Source organism: Amblyomma americanum, chromosome 1, assembly GCF_052857255.1.
Source record: "Amblyomma americanum isolate KBUSLIRL-KWMA chromosome 1, ASM5285725v1, whole genome shotgun sequence".
NCBI classification, from domain to species: Eukaryota; Metazoa; Arthropoda; class Arachnida; order Ixodida; family Ixodidae; genus Amblyomma; species Amblyomma americanum.
This window is the reverse complement of record NC_135497.1, coordinates 121,151,638-121,164,242: the sequence shown is the minus strand read 5'-3', so window position 1 is coordinate 121,164,242 and position 12,605 is coordinate 121,151,638.

The following is a 12,605-nucleotide window of genomic DNA, read 5'->3' as shown; positions in this document are numbered from 1 at the left end:
ATGTTTGTTTCCATCTTGTCTTTTGTTTCCTACCTTTTCTAAGCCTGTGTAAATTTTTCTGACATGGAATTATTTAAAAAGTGCCAAATACTTGTTTATGGCTTCTAACATACAGCTGCTGCTGCTGCTGCCTTACGGGGAACATGACTGCTGTTCTCTGTGCCTATGGCTACACATTCTGAATGCAACATTCTCATGCACTCAAGATAAGCTGGCATATATGTGTGGCATTATGATGCTGTGCACACTACTACATCTCTTCTTGGATTGTTGTGTGATATTTTATTGTTATGAGCACAAGACTGATAGTTTAATGAAACATGTTTAATTTACGAACAATTCTCCAGAGTTCGACTTCCCATGGTGTCGAGCAACGAAAAACAGTCAAGCTGAAAGTGGCGAGGCTGCTGAGGTTGCGGAGGTTGCCCCAGACGACCAGGAGGCCTACAGCAACCAAGACCTGCAGAAGCAACAGTGCAGCGACGGAGACCACAATGCACCGATGCTGGCCACCACTTGTGAAGTGATTCTTCCTGCTGCACAGCCGGCTGGCTATCAGCGACGCAAGGCTGCGCCTGCCCCAAAAGAGTCTGTGCTTGCGACAGAGCTGAGTTCCCGTCTTGAGGCTGTGATAGCAGAGAGCAAACGAAAAAGAAAAGAACATGTGTTAAGAGTGAAACACATGAAAGCAGAGCATGAGCTGCACATGAAGCATAGAGTGGAGATGCATGCACTCCAGAGTGCGAACAAAAAGGCTAAAATTCAACTTTTGCAGCTGAAAATTGCTGTGTTGAGGAAGGAGCTGAACATAGAGTAACAATAAACACATTGTTTCTTGAAGGAGCGAGTCGCATTCATTCATATTACCTTCCATCATGGAATCGCAGCGCAAGCAGACAAGGACACAGGGAGGACACAAACACACACTTGCACTGAAACTTGCGTCGTTTGTGTCCTCCCTGTTTCCTTGTCTGTTAGCGCTGCGATTCCATAATGTTCGATCACCACCAACTCGCCCAGCAACATACCCTTCGTATTACCTAATTTTGTGTAAAGTGGTGCCGAATGATGCTTCCCCTGGCTCTGGACCCACTTTGCGAGTCCAGAGGCAATGGTTGCAGCTCTGGTTGAGGCTGTGGCTGCCGAGAGTTGCATGTGTTTGTGTGCAACAGAGCAGGAAGCATTTCCTCTGTAGCACGACGGCGGCCAAAATAGTGCAGTGCAGCACAAGCTGTTATTACGACTGCAGACATCCTGGTGTTGATTTGAAGCTTCATGTCCAGGCACGGGAATCTCCTCTTCCATATTCCAAGTGCCCTCTCCACAGTATTCCTCGTCTTGATCTGTGCCTTGCTGTATCTAAATGAAAACAAATGTTCCATAGGTTGAGAGCACCTGTTATGTTATTGTGAGGCCATATATTCTGCCAAATAGTTTCTGCTTACCGGTACTCTGGGCTGCCTCTCTGTCCTGATACCCTGAGGGGGTCATGAGTTAAGGCCGGCACGCATACCTCATGTCGCCGAGAAGCACTCTTGGGATGGTTACTTCCACGCAGCAGAACCTTGCACGGCTGTCATGTGTAGACCCAGGCCAGCTCGCCACCACATCAAAAAAACTCCATCTGAGGGCCTGTTATTGCCTGCAGAAAATTTGCGAAGAAACAGTGTCGCAAACAAATTACACACAGCAATTCCTTTCCATTCAAGAATATTGCAGCTACATTGAACAGATGTGCAATTTGCGCATAGCGTTCTCCTAACAGCTATCTACTTTATGCCGTGTACACCGAATTTACTGAGCCTTTACTTTTCTCATAATACCTTCTTGTCACTGTATAAACTCACCAATGAATGATTAACATAATGCATAATTCATGATCACTCAATGAGCAGTGCAGAAAATGAGAAAGGTGCTGTGTGTCACAGGGCCTAATAAAGCAATGTGTAGATATGGGTTCTTGATTGTGCCGTCGGCTAGCCTCGGAGTCTTTGCAAATGTGAAGAGGCTAGCCCCAATTAGCACTGTCAGTAGCTTGCACAATTATTTGCACAAAATGATTTTCATGTTTACTCGCATGTGACTGCTGACCATAAAATATGATTTTGGCAAGCATTTATTTTCGACGCACAAGCACAATTCACTTGTTAAACCACTTACCTCAATCATTTTGTGATTACAAAATTGAAGTTTGCCAAATACTGGACCATTTTCTTTTTATTATTAGCAGTTACGTGGAATACCTTGTGTTACAGCTTCACAGCACTGCTTTGTTTATACTTAACTTTGATAAAGGAGAACAGAATTGATAATTATTTTAGTTATGCGCAGTTCTGCTCTCTCTTTTGCATTCCTCTTTCGCGTCCCGTTCATTTCTTCACCCCCAATTAAAAATAAAGAAGCCCGGCAAGACGCACGGTGAAAATTACGTACTTGACATGAACTAAACAAATATTACAGCAGCTTTAAAGTTCTTCTTACCTGCACATTGAAGGAGAAATACCCTTTCCGAGTCCGGAACACTTCGGCGTTTTCTCTTCTCGGGCTCTTTATCCGCACATGAGTGCAGTCAACGCACCCAGTGACGCCGGGAAACTGAACGATGCCGTAAAAGGCGTGCATCAGTTTGTGCATATCTCCTGCTTCAGGAAATGTCACCAGTGCCGGAAATAACGTTTCTGCGATGACGGCGGATACAGTCGACACCACCCGGGAAACCGTGGGTTGGGAGACATTGACGAGGTCGCCGGTCACAGCTTGAAAAGTCTCCGCACCGTAAAAGCGGAGGGCGATAAGTAGTCGCAGCAGCGGCGGCACAGGACAACCTCGTCCGTCAGGGTAGCGGTGCAGTTCCTGCACGGCAGGCTTCGAAAACCGGTACCTCTCGAGAAGCTCGCCGTCGTCGAAGTGCTCCAGCGGGTTCTGGCGATCCCTAAGCACCCTCCGCGACGGCTTCGCGCGGTGGGGAACTTCGTCATTCACTACTTCTTCCATAAATTCCATGAACTCGACGAGCTCGGAAAAGTTGTCGTCGTATTCCTCCATGTTGGATGGGCGAAAGGAGCTGCTAAAGGTAGGCCAGGGGCTACCTTTGCGAACGCGTCCTTTCCGAGGCCGAAAGGGCGGCTAAAGGGGAAGTTTAAGGATAAGGTTGGTTTCGGAAACACGGAAAGGAGCCGTAAAGGTAAGGACCTCGATAGGGAAGGTAAAGGTCGGTTTGTGAATAAGGGGGTAAGGTACACATGAAATGCAGCTGCAAGTCAAACTATGAAAGAGAGGCGATAACCGACACCGAAGAGGCGTTTTACAGCTGTTCCGCGTCTCCAAGCGCGGAGAACGTGTCGCAGACGTATGCCTGAGCACACAAATCTATTAGGTTGTTTTCATGTCAGATGAGGCGAACGCGACAGACCATCGCCGCATAACGCGCACCGCGGAAAGACTCGCGATTGTGGCGCAGCTGTGCAACTGAGCGTGTTTTCTTTAGCTCGTCTTTCAGCAACTAAATCGTTCAGGAGCGAGTAGAGTCGGACATGTATATATCGAACTCGAAGTGGATCACAAAATAATGCGATATATCGATAATTCTATATAAACAGGTGGTAATATGGATAGAAGGATATAATACATTGCACCCACGCCTGTGCCGCGTCCTTGCGACGACGTGCTGCCCGGTCAGAGCAACGCTCGCAAAGCGTTGGCAGGTCTGACTTGCTTCGCACCGAAGCCTCTGCGGACGCTGCCTAGGAACTAATCATTGGCTATGATAAGATATCTGATCCTGTAACCAGTGGAATTTCAATAGAGCAATCGTCCATGAAAATTGAGGCACGGCTGGCTTCCGCAACGCGTTCGGCAGTGAAGCGCGCCAAGCCAGAGCTGCCGCTGGCTTTAGTTGGTTAGGCTGGCTTTACCGCCAGCCTAACACCACCCTAAATCACGCGGTAGTCAGCATGGCGTACGCAGTCAGCAAACCCATTCACAGCTTTCGAAGAAGCACCTGCGAGAGTTGTCCCAAATTGAATCTGTCCACGTCTTAGTGCTGGCCTTAGTATAAATGAAGGCCTAACCAAGAGGCTACAAAACCATTACTGAACACTTGGTCTGGGCGCCGTGGAAGACCACATCTCGCATGCTTGACTGTCCGGTCTCATCAAAGCCTTCTCCATTCTGTCCTCGTTGGAGGGTCACATTTCCGGCTTCTATGCCTCGATGAAATTTCTCGATTATGCTTTTCATTTCTATACACCGCAGTTAGAAAAGATTTTCACAGCGTTGTTGTGCACAGCACAACGGCGGGGACAAACATATGGTAAATTTCAATATACACGGTTCTGAAGTAATTTCAAATCATAGCTAACAACGGCTGTATTAAGCGTTAACGGAGAGCAAAAGTAAACTTTCTTAGCAGGACACAGAAGAAGGCGGGGAGTCGAATGCATGGCCACTATGACAGTGGCTAGAAATCAACCTCTGTTACCCGAGCAAAGTCTTTGGGAGAGAAAATATATAGTCCCGTGACACCAATGACGATGCACTAACTTGCAAACAGCGTGTACATGAAGATACCTGTCCCTTGTTTTGTTCCTAATTTTTAGTTGAAAGAAGCATGTTAGAACAGGCCATGCATATCAAAGGGAAGTGTTACTCTGAAGCTCGTGGGAAATGAAGCCTCGGGCAAAAACACTGTTTAGACGAAGTGACATTCTTTTTCTAAAGTAAACGACGTGATATAGTATACAGTGACACTGATTACCTAAAGTGGCTTCGTCTGTCGGCGCTCACCAATTTGGCTTGAAATAGAGTTCTGGATCACTTAAGAGCGCACGAATACTCACGAGCGCACATCATAGCATGCTGTAGCGGTAAAAGTTGCAAAAAAAATACAACACGCAAGCCTACTGTAGCCGGGAGGCCAGAAAGCAGAGCGGATAGTGCGCATAGCATCAGCGTCCCATCGTGGGCACCCGGAGGGCATGAACAGTGCTGCGGCTTGCCGAGTGACGCGCATGCAGGCTCCAACACGTACTACCACGCCACCTCTGTCCAATTTGCAAATGCGCCTTCAAACGTACTCCGCTTTTAGCAATGCATTTACCCTCGGGGGGAAAATGGGGAGAAAGGGCGCAAAGACTTGCGTTCCCAGCGCTCAATTTTTTTTATTTATTTACAGCTTCAACTCGTTCCAACGACGCGCTTCGTCAAGTGCTGTGGTTGGCCTTCTCTGCTGCGAGCCGTTTCCTTTTTTCTTTTCTTGTTTGCAGAGTTCTCTTCGAGCTCGGTAGAAAGTGCTCCGCGGTTGTGTGCGAGTACAGCACAGAGCAAATTGTGCAACGACGATCATGCGGAGAGAACAGCGTTTCCCATTGGTCGCGACTAGAAATTCAGCGGCTCTCATTTGCCTCATTGCGAGCATCGGTCTTAAATCCGTATACAATTTTTACACTGTCTTGCATTACTCCCTACCATGCTGTGACCAGACACGTGCTTGATCTGTGAAGCGTTACCATAGCATGGGAATTCAATTCCACATGTCCGGGCGGCATATCCGTCGTCACACGCTGCTCACGCGCATTTTTTCTCTTCTACACGGCCTCTTCTGGAAGGAAATACATTACGAACGGCTTCGCCTCACGAGCACAATGTGATTCTTCGTGCCTAGTATAGCCACTTTGGCCAACCAGCACTCATGCAGTGCGAATGCCACGTTTATACCTTTTCTGTAGGAAGAGCTGGCTCAAATTTATGCTTCGGCGAGCAGTACAAGCACGGGAAGCGGTGAAGGAACAAACAGTGGCTGTTCCAGCCTTCGTGCCGCGTGTTTATGCCTTCTTGATACTGGATTCATAGGTTTTATGTCTGCTACACTTGCGTCTATTTCCCCTCCTTTACACTACTCGCCGACGCGTCCATCGCGAATTATGCGCCAGACAAAGAGAGGGGGAGACTGAGCGACAAACAACTCTTCATGAATGAGGCAAAGAAGGATCACGAGCGATGGAAGCGATGCTCACGCACGAACAATGGACTTAGGGAAGCCACGTATGGTGCTCCCATGCAGTGTGTTCCGGCTGCTACTTGACGCTGCGATACGTTGAGGACTTATGTTGGGGCAAAAGGTTTGCTCGTGGTGAAAACGTGAGTGGTTCACACGACAATGCCAGATCCCACCTATTTTCGCCGCATGCGCCCGGGCTGTGGTGTGTCTCGGGAACTGGGGTCGCATGAAAGAGATTAATGGTGGCACTGTACTGTTTCTTTATTTCCTATTTTTATATGTGCTTCTGTGTCGTACTTAGAGTCCGCCTTTGGAATTTTTTGCCATTTGATGAGATTCTAGTAGAAATATAACATTGGCCACTATTGTCGGCACCTGTCGTATCAGATGTCTAAGTACTTTTTAATAGCATAAAACAATGCCTCTGGAAGCACGAAACCATTAATGTGGTATCAATAAATGGTGGAAATTACCCTACTGCACCTTGTGCCAGAACATTTACTGACCGAGCGAACACATTTGACCGAGAGAACAGTCATGTATATCTCCTTGCTCTCATTTGTTGAAGCGACACTGCGGACCACTCCATCCAATTACTGTTCTGAATAAAAACTGATTCTCTTGCTCTTTCTAGCTATGTTGGCATTCGACCGGCGGCAAAAGAGGCATCTACCCGCCAGGTGGTCCAAACTAATAACGTCCTAAGTTAGAAGTATAGCTGCCGCCGTTTTGACGTGAATGGCACTGTAGCCTTTTGTAGCGATAGTTACATTACGGTAGCATTTCGAGCCTTCAGCGTGGTGGCGCAGCTGCCCTGTGGCTACGTGGCCACGCTGTCACGTGGTAGGTTACGTGGTGCGGAGCGGATGCCGGCGGCGCGACGTCATGGCGGATCACGTGGTTCGTTACGTGGTTGGTCACGTGACGAGCCATGTGGGCGGAGCAGCTCCTGTTGCTGGCGGCGCGGCGCGCCGGTGAAACCGAGCTGCAACTGATGTGGGCATGCACCGTATCAAGTGGGATGAAGATAAAGAAGGAATGCCCAGCGAAATGAAGCGGCGAAAGACTGACTTTGCAATTCAACTGAGCAAGTTCCACCCGGCCAGCTGTAGCTATCGCGTCACTCCAGGTTTAACCAGAGCCAAACCACCACCAATTTTTTTTGTTGTTACGTTCCCTGAGGGCTAGTCAGACGCAAGGGCGACCAGGACAAAGAGCACAGATCACAGGGAGCACCGAACAAAGCGCAGATACCACCCAGGCACTTCCTCTGCGTGTCTACCCACGGATTATCTGTTGCAATATTGCCCGGCGGCGTCAAGTTGTTCCTTCGTGTGGGCTGGCATAGCAGCATGGATGTCATCCTCATCGCCATCAGCCACAGGCACGTTGCTAGGTTTCTTCAGAGGATGACAACATAGTGCTACCAAAGGAGCGGGCAGGAGGCCGAGACGGGAAGGGGGGGGGGCGATCGGCGGAGCACCTTCTTGAAACGTACGTTGTGGAGGAGGGGGTGCCCAGAGAGAAACCTACGAGGCAGATGGGCAACCAAGGTCACGTGACCTTGCGGCGTCATCACAACCTTCCCACCAGATAGTGAGGACCTCTCCCCAATAATCGCTGGACCTTAAAGACATAAAGGCACACTTAAGCCCATGGTACTTACCCTTCGTGGTAGCACAGTGGCTATGGCGTTCCGCGACTGTGTTGGGCAGGATGCATGGGCTAGTAACCCGGCCTCGGAGGGTGTTACCCAGGTTGGAGAATGGGTACGAAAACGCCCGTGTACTGAACAGGTACACGTAAAGGAACACTCTCCGTAGAACTCCCCTACGGAAATAGAGCATTCAATAATACTACTACAAAATACAACTAGTAATGCTCTAACTATAAAATAAAAGAATAATACTGTAACTGTAAAATAAAAAAGCTATGTAAAATGAAAATAACAGTGTAACTGAAAACTAAAGTAATAAATGCAAAGGAAAAGCTAAGTGGCAACTATAATGTTTAATTCAATAGTCGCGTTTGAAGTTTTGTATCACGCGCTACAAAGTTAAGGCGCGTTCATGTACTTGTGACGCTTCCGTTATGTATACACCTGGGGAGGTGCTATATGTGAGTAAAGTGGTGAGTGGGTGGGATCTCTTGACTTTGGTGTCTTGTATTGCATTATTGTCATGATGTATATTGTGTTGGCTTTAATTGTGGCGAAGAGGGTATTTATTTTTCTTTCTGTTACTTCATTCTCCCGCTTTTGCCTTGACGATCTGCTTTGCCTGGATAATTCTGCCTTGACGGTAACACTGCACTCGTCTGTGTGCTCCTTCTATGTCTTCGTTTCTTCTCTGCTGCAGTGCTATGTTAATGTACCAACTAGCTGAAGCATTCACCGTATTGCACCTTTTTGTAGCAATAGCTACATAACGGTAGCATTTTGTGTCTTCAGCGTGGCGGCGCCGCCGCGCCATGGCTGTGCCGCCACCGCCATCTGGTCACGTGGTGCGTAGCAGCTGCCGGCGCCGTGGCTGGTCACGTGGTTCGTCACGTGACCAGCCACGTGGTTCGTCACGTGGTGCGGAGAAGCTGCGCGGCGCGCCGGCGAAACCGAGCTGCAACAGCTGTGCGCATACGAGTTGTCAAGTGGGACGAAGATGAAGCAACGCCCAGAGAAAACGGAGCGGCGAAAGACTGACTTTGTAATTCAACTGAACAAGTTCCATTCGGCCAGCTGTAGCTATCGCGTCACTCCAGGTGACTCCTCAGCTTAACCACCGACAATTTTTTTTGCATGATGAAATCGGCACCGAAATATTGGTGTAGACTGTAGCATTTTACTCGCTAAATCGACCCGTAGTGACAACACCTGCATTTCATTTTTAGTATTTTGTCGCTTTCAGAAGCTCAGCTTGCAGTGAGAGTGGACTTTTTGAGATCAGAACGCAGTACAATACCGATACAGGCCAGCCTATATTCGTCCTCATTGTGCCTTTAAGATAAAATTTTACTACCTATGGTGCGCTATTCTCCAGATTACTATTTACGTCAATTTATAACCTTTGTCCGTAAAGTTCCGAGATTGAGACCATTAAATATGCGTTTAACATTGAAACGATTTGTGCAGCACCCCTTCGAAATTGTCTTCCTTGCAGTCTATGCACAGCTTCCAACTCTTCTTGAGATCTTGGACACAGTTGGAAAACGCTTCTTTTGGCAGGGCTGTCAGCTCCTTTGTCGTGGCATCTTGAATGGCCTCCAAACTCCCCATCAAGCGACCTTTTAGGGCTGTCTTCACACGAGGAAACAAGAAAAAATCGCATGGGGAGAGGTCAGGCATGTATGGCGGATGGGGAAGTACAGTAATGCTGTGCTTGGCGAGAAATTTTGTCTCGCTGAGAGCAGTGTGCGGCCTTGCGTTATCGTGGAAAAGGCTTCATTGTCCAGATGCCCATAAGTCAGGGCGACGGCGTCGCAGTGTATCCCGCATGTGTTGGAGCACGTGGATATCAGACTCCTGATTCACTGGCTGCCCTTGTGCGAAGAATTCGTGGTGTATGGCACCTCTGGGATTGAGAAAAACTATCAGCATCGTCTTTGTTTTGGTCTTCTGTCGCCGCACCTTTCCCGACGCCGGAGAGCTTGTGGACCGCCATTCGGCGTTCTGCCTCTTTGTTTGCGGACCGTATTGAAAACACCTTGCTTCGTCTTCAGCAATGATGCTGTCGAGGAAAGCAGCATCCTTCTATGCCTCGGAGAGCAAATCAGCGCTCACTGATGCCCGCATGTCCTTCTGGACCTGTGTGAGGTATTGCGGTACAAGTCTGGCATTCAGCTTTCGTTTCCCAAAGTTCTCATGCACAATTTGGTGGCATGTTGTCTTTCTAATGTCGAGAGCATCTGATAGCATGCGAACTGTAATGGTGTGGTCTTCCTGTACGATTTCCCTGATACGAGCCACGCTGTTTTCATTCCGTGAGGTTAAAAAGCGCCCCAGCCTTGTGCCGTCTTCCACCGACGTTCTCCCCGAAACGAAGCTCTTGTGCCACTCGAACATTCGCGCCCGCGATAATATCTCGTTGCCGTAAGCGTCACGAAGGAGCTCATACGTCTCTGTGGCTGTCTTGCCAAGCTTCATACAGAATTTTATGTTTACACGCTGCTCGAGGTGGACGTCCATCTCTCCACATTCACTCTCAGGAGAGTGTGCAGACGATTAGCGACAACGAATTTTTTACATGTAGTGCATGCTAGCGGCTGCCAGAGAAATTAACATAAATAGCTCAAGTTTCTTCGAAAAGATGGCGCTACACATACGCACCAACAATTCTTTTGGGGTCTGAATTCTCTTACCGTTTTGAGGCTTGAAATAATAGAGTCACTTCGTGCATTTTGTGAGCCAAACTCAAACTAGGCGCCTTGTATTGAACAATAGAGCGATCAGCTCTACATTTCGTGACAATGATTTACAGATGGAGACACTTTGGTCACCGCATGCTGCCTGCCGCTACGTCTCTGCTCATCCAATAACAGGAAAAAACCGAATGGCAATGAAGGGCAAAGCCGCGAAAGCAAAAAAAAAAACGAACTCATAAATGTTTTATTCATCTGAAGTGCAATATTTATTTTTATTTTGATCGTAGACTATCATTTTTGTCTATGTCCGGTGCAGTGCATACAAAGAAAGAATATGAATGAAAGACGGCCGCGATTGGAAGTTTCCAGCCTCCTTTTAACGAGAAAGGGGCACCTCCAGCGTCAGAGATATGCTCTCATCCCTCAGTGCTTGGTTACCCTCCCCCGTGGTCTTAAACATGCGGAGGGGATTGCGCCTCGGAGGATCCGGGTCGGGGTTTTCCTTACTCCTGCTGTAACTCGAAAGTGGCATCAATTTTGAGACCTATATGCCCGCTCCGGGTGTCCAATCTGCAAACCCCGGAATGCTGTGGCCGATATCTATCACCTGCTGCGAGTTTCCCGGCGCTGAACCCGACGAGACTTCGGCACCTGGCGGCAGCGGGTCCCTCGCCGACCAATCCTTCGTCCTTTAATGTTTGGACGCAGAGACCGCATCATCGGTCGCTCCTCGACTTGAGTAGTCTGGCCAGCCGTTTTTCATCCATTTAGCCATCTTTTTCTTTTATTCATTATTGCGAACCCCTTTCATTCCCTGCTCCAATTTGCTTAAAAAAAGGACCTTTGGAAAAATTACAATTGCAAGTCTTCTTTTTAGATAGAGAGTATCAATGAACAAATCATTTCATTACGAACGTGCTTTAGCTATGGGTAAGTATGCACTTGAAGCTATTTTTTACAGTGTATTCTTGCCATGATCTGTCCGGACACCTGTTTTCTTTCTCTAGCTATGGAAGTCTGCTCATTTCTTAATACTGACATGCAGGAAATTGTCGCTTTCCGAGTTTCGTAGCAAATAAAATTTAAGCAGGCTTACAATAGCCCTCCAAATCGCCAGCAGGCTAGTTAGTTTTCTTTATTTTAATAATGTCAACATCTGTCTGGTATGAGGTGTCGCTAAAACAATACAAAACTATGACCACAGCACGTAGTTACCGTTACCACATTCTAACTGGACGAGTGCTGAGATTCCTGCAGTTACTCTGATAAGACTTCCATCTCTTCCTAGGTGTGCTGTATGTATGGTCCGCCGAGAGCGCCAGGTTTCTCGTATACCGCAGCCGTGGCCTAAAGATCTGGGCGTCCGCTTCGGCTGCGGGAGGTCGTTGGCTCGAAGCCCACCTCCGGACACCCACCGGTAAAAGTGGGTAGAAGCCACCCCTGCCCGGCGCCCGGCTTCCTCAGGGGTGTGTGCGTGGAGGAGGTTCCGCAAACCCCGCTGCGCCCTTTCGAAGGCAAACCCACTTTCGAACACACAGCCTGCAAAGGTGGTTCGTGCTTCACTTGTAAGTGAACAAGAGTTCATCTCAAGCTCGTACGCTCTAACCAGCGTGTCTCAACAGACGTACAGGTTCAGCAGGTTCAACTTCAGAGTGTCACTGCGGTCCTGGGCAAGTCCGGTTTTTCCGGCTGCCTGTCTTTGCGAGAAAAAAATTTACTTCAGCAATATTTCGCAGCGCTAGCTGTTCTTTACAGTTTGCTCGGTTTGGGCCAGTACCTTTTGCGTTCGGAAAATAACACGTTCATGTAATTTTAACGTGCTCTGTTTCGACTTTGCATTTCAAAAGACTATTTAGAGCACAGCATAGCTCATCGATGAGATTCGTGTACGCGCGGAAAAGCAAACTGATGTATGAAGTCTGTTTTGTGTTTCGAAGCGAGCGCGTCACAACCTTTTGTGGTTTTAACATTAGTGAGGTATTCTGGCTTCCTATGGTTGATGAATTAGACACACTTAGGCGTCTTTTTGCGGATCATTGCAAGGCATTCAGCTCAAATTCATTCAGAATTATCAATATTTCGTCTCTTCATGATTTGGTTTTAGGGAATGAACAGCCTCTTAGATCACGGGAAGCGCGTTCAGAAAAAAGAACGATAGTAGTAATAAAGTTGAAAGTTAAATTATATCTCAAATATTCCTATCGAAAAACCAGTGGGAAATCAAGTCCGTACGTAGGAGCGCGTTCGTTTACGT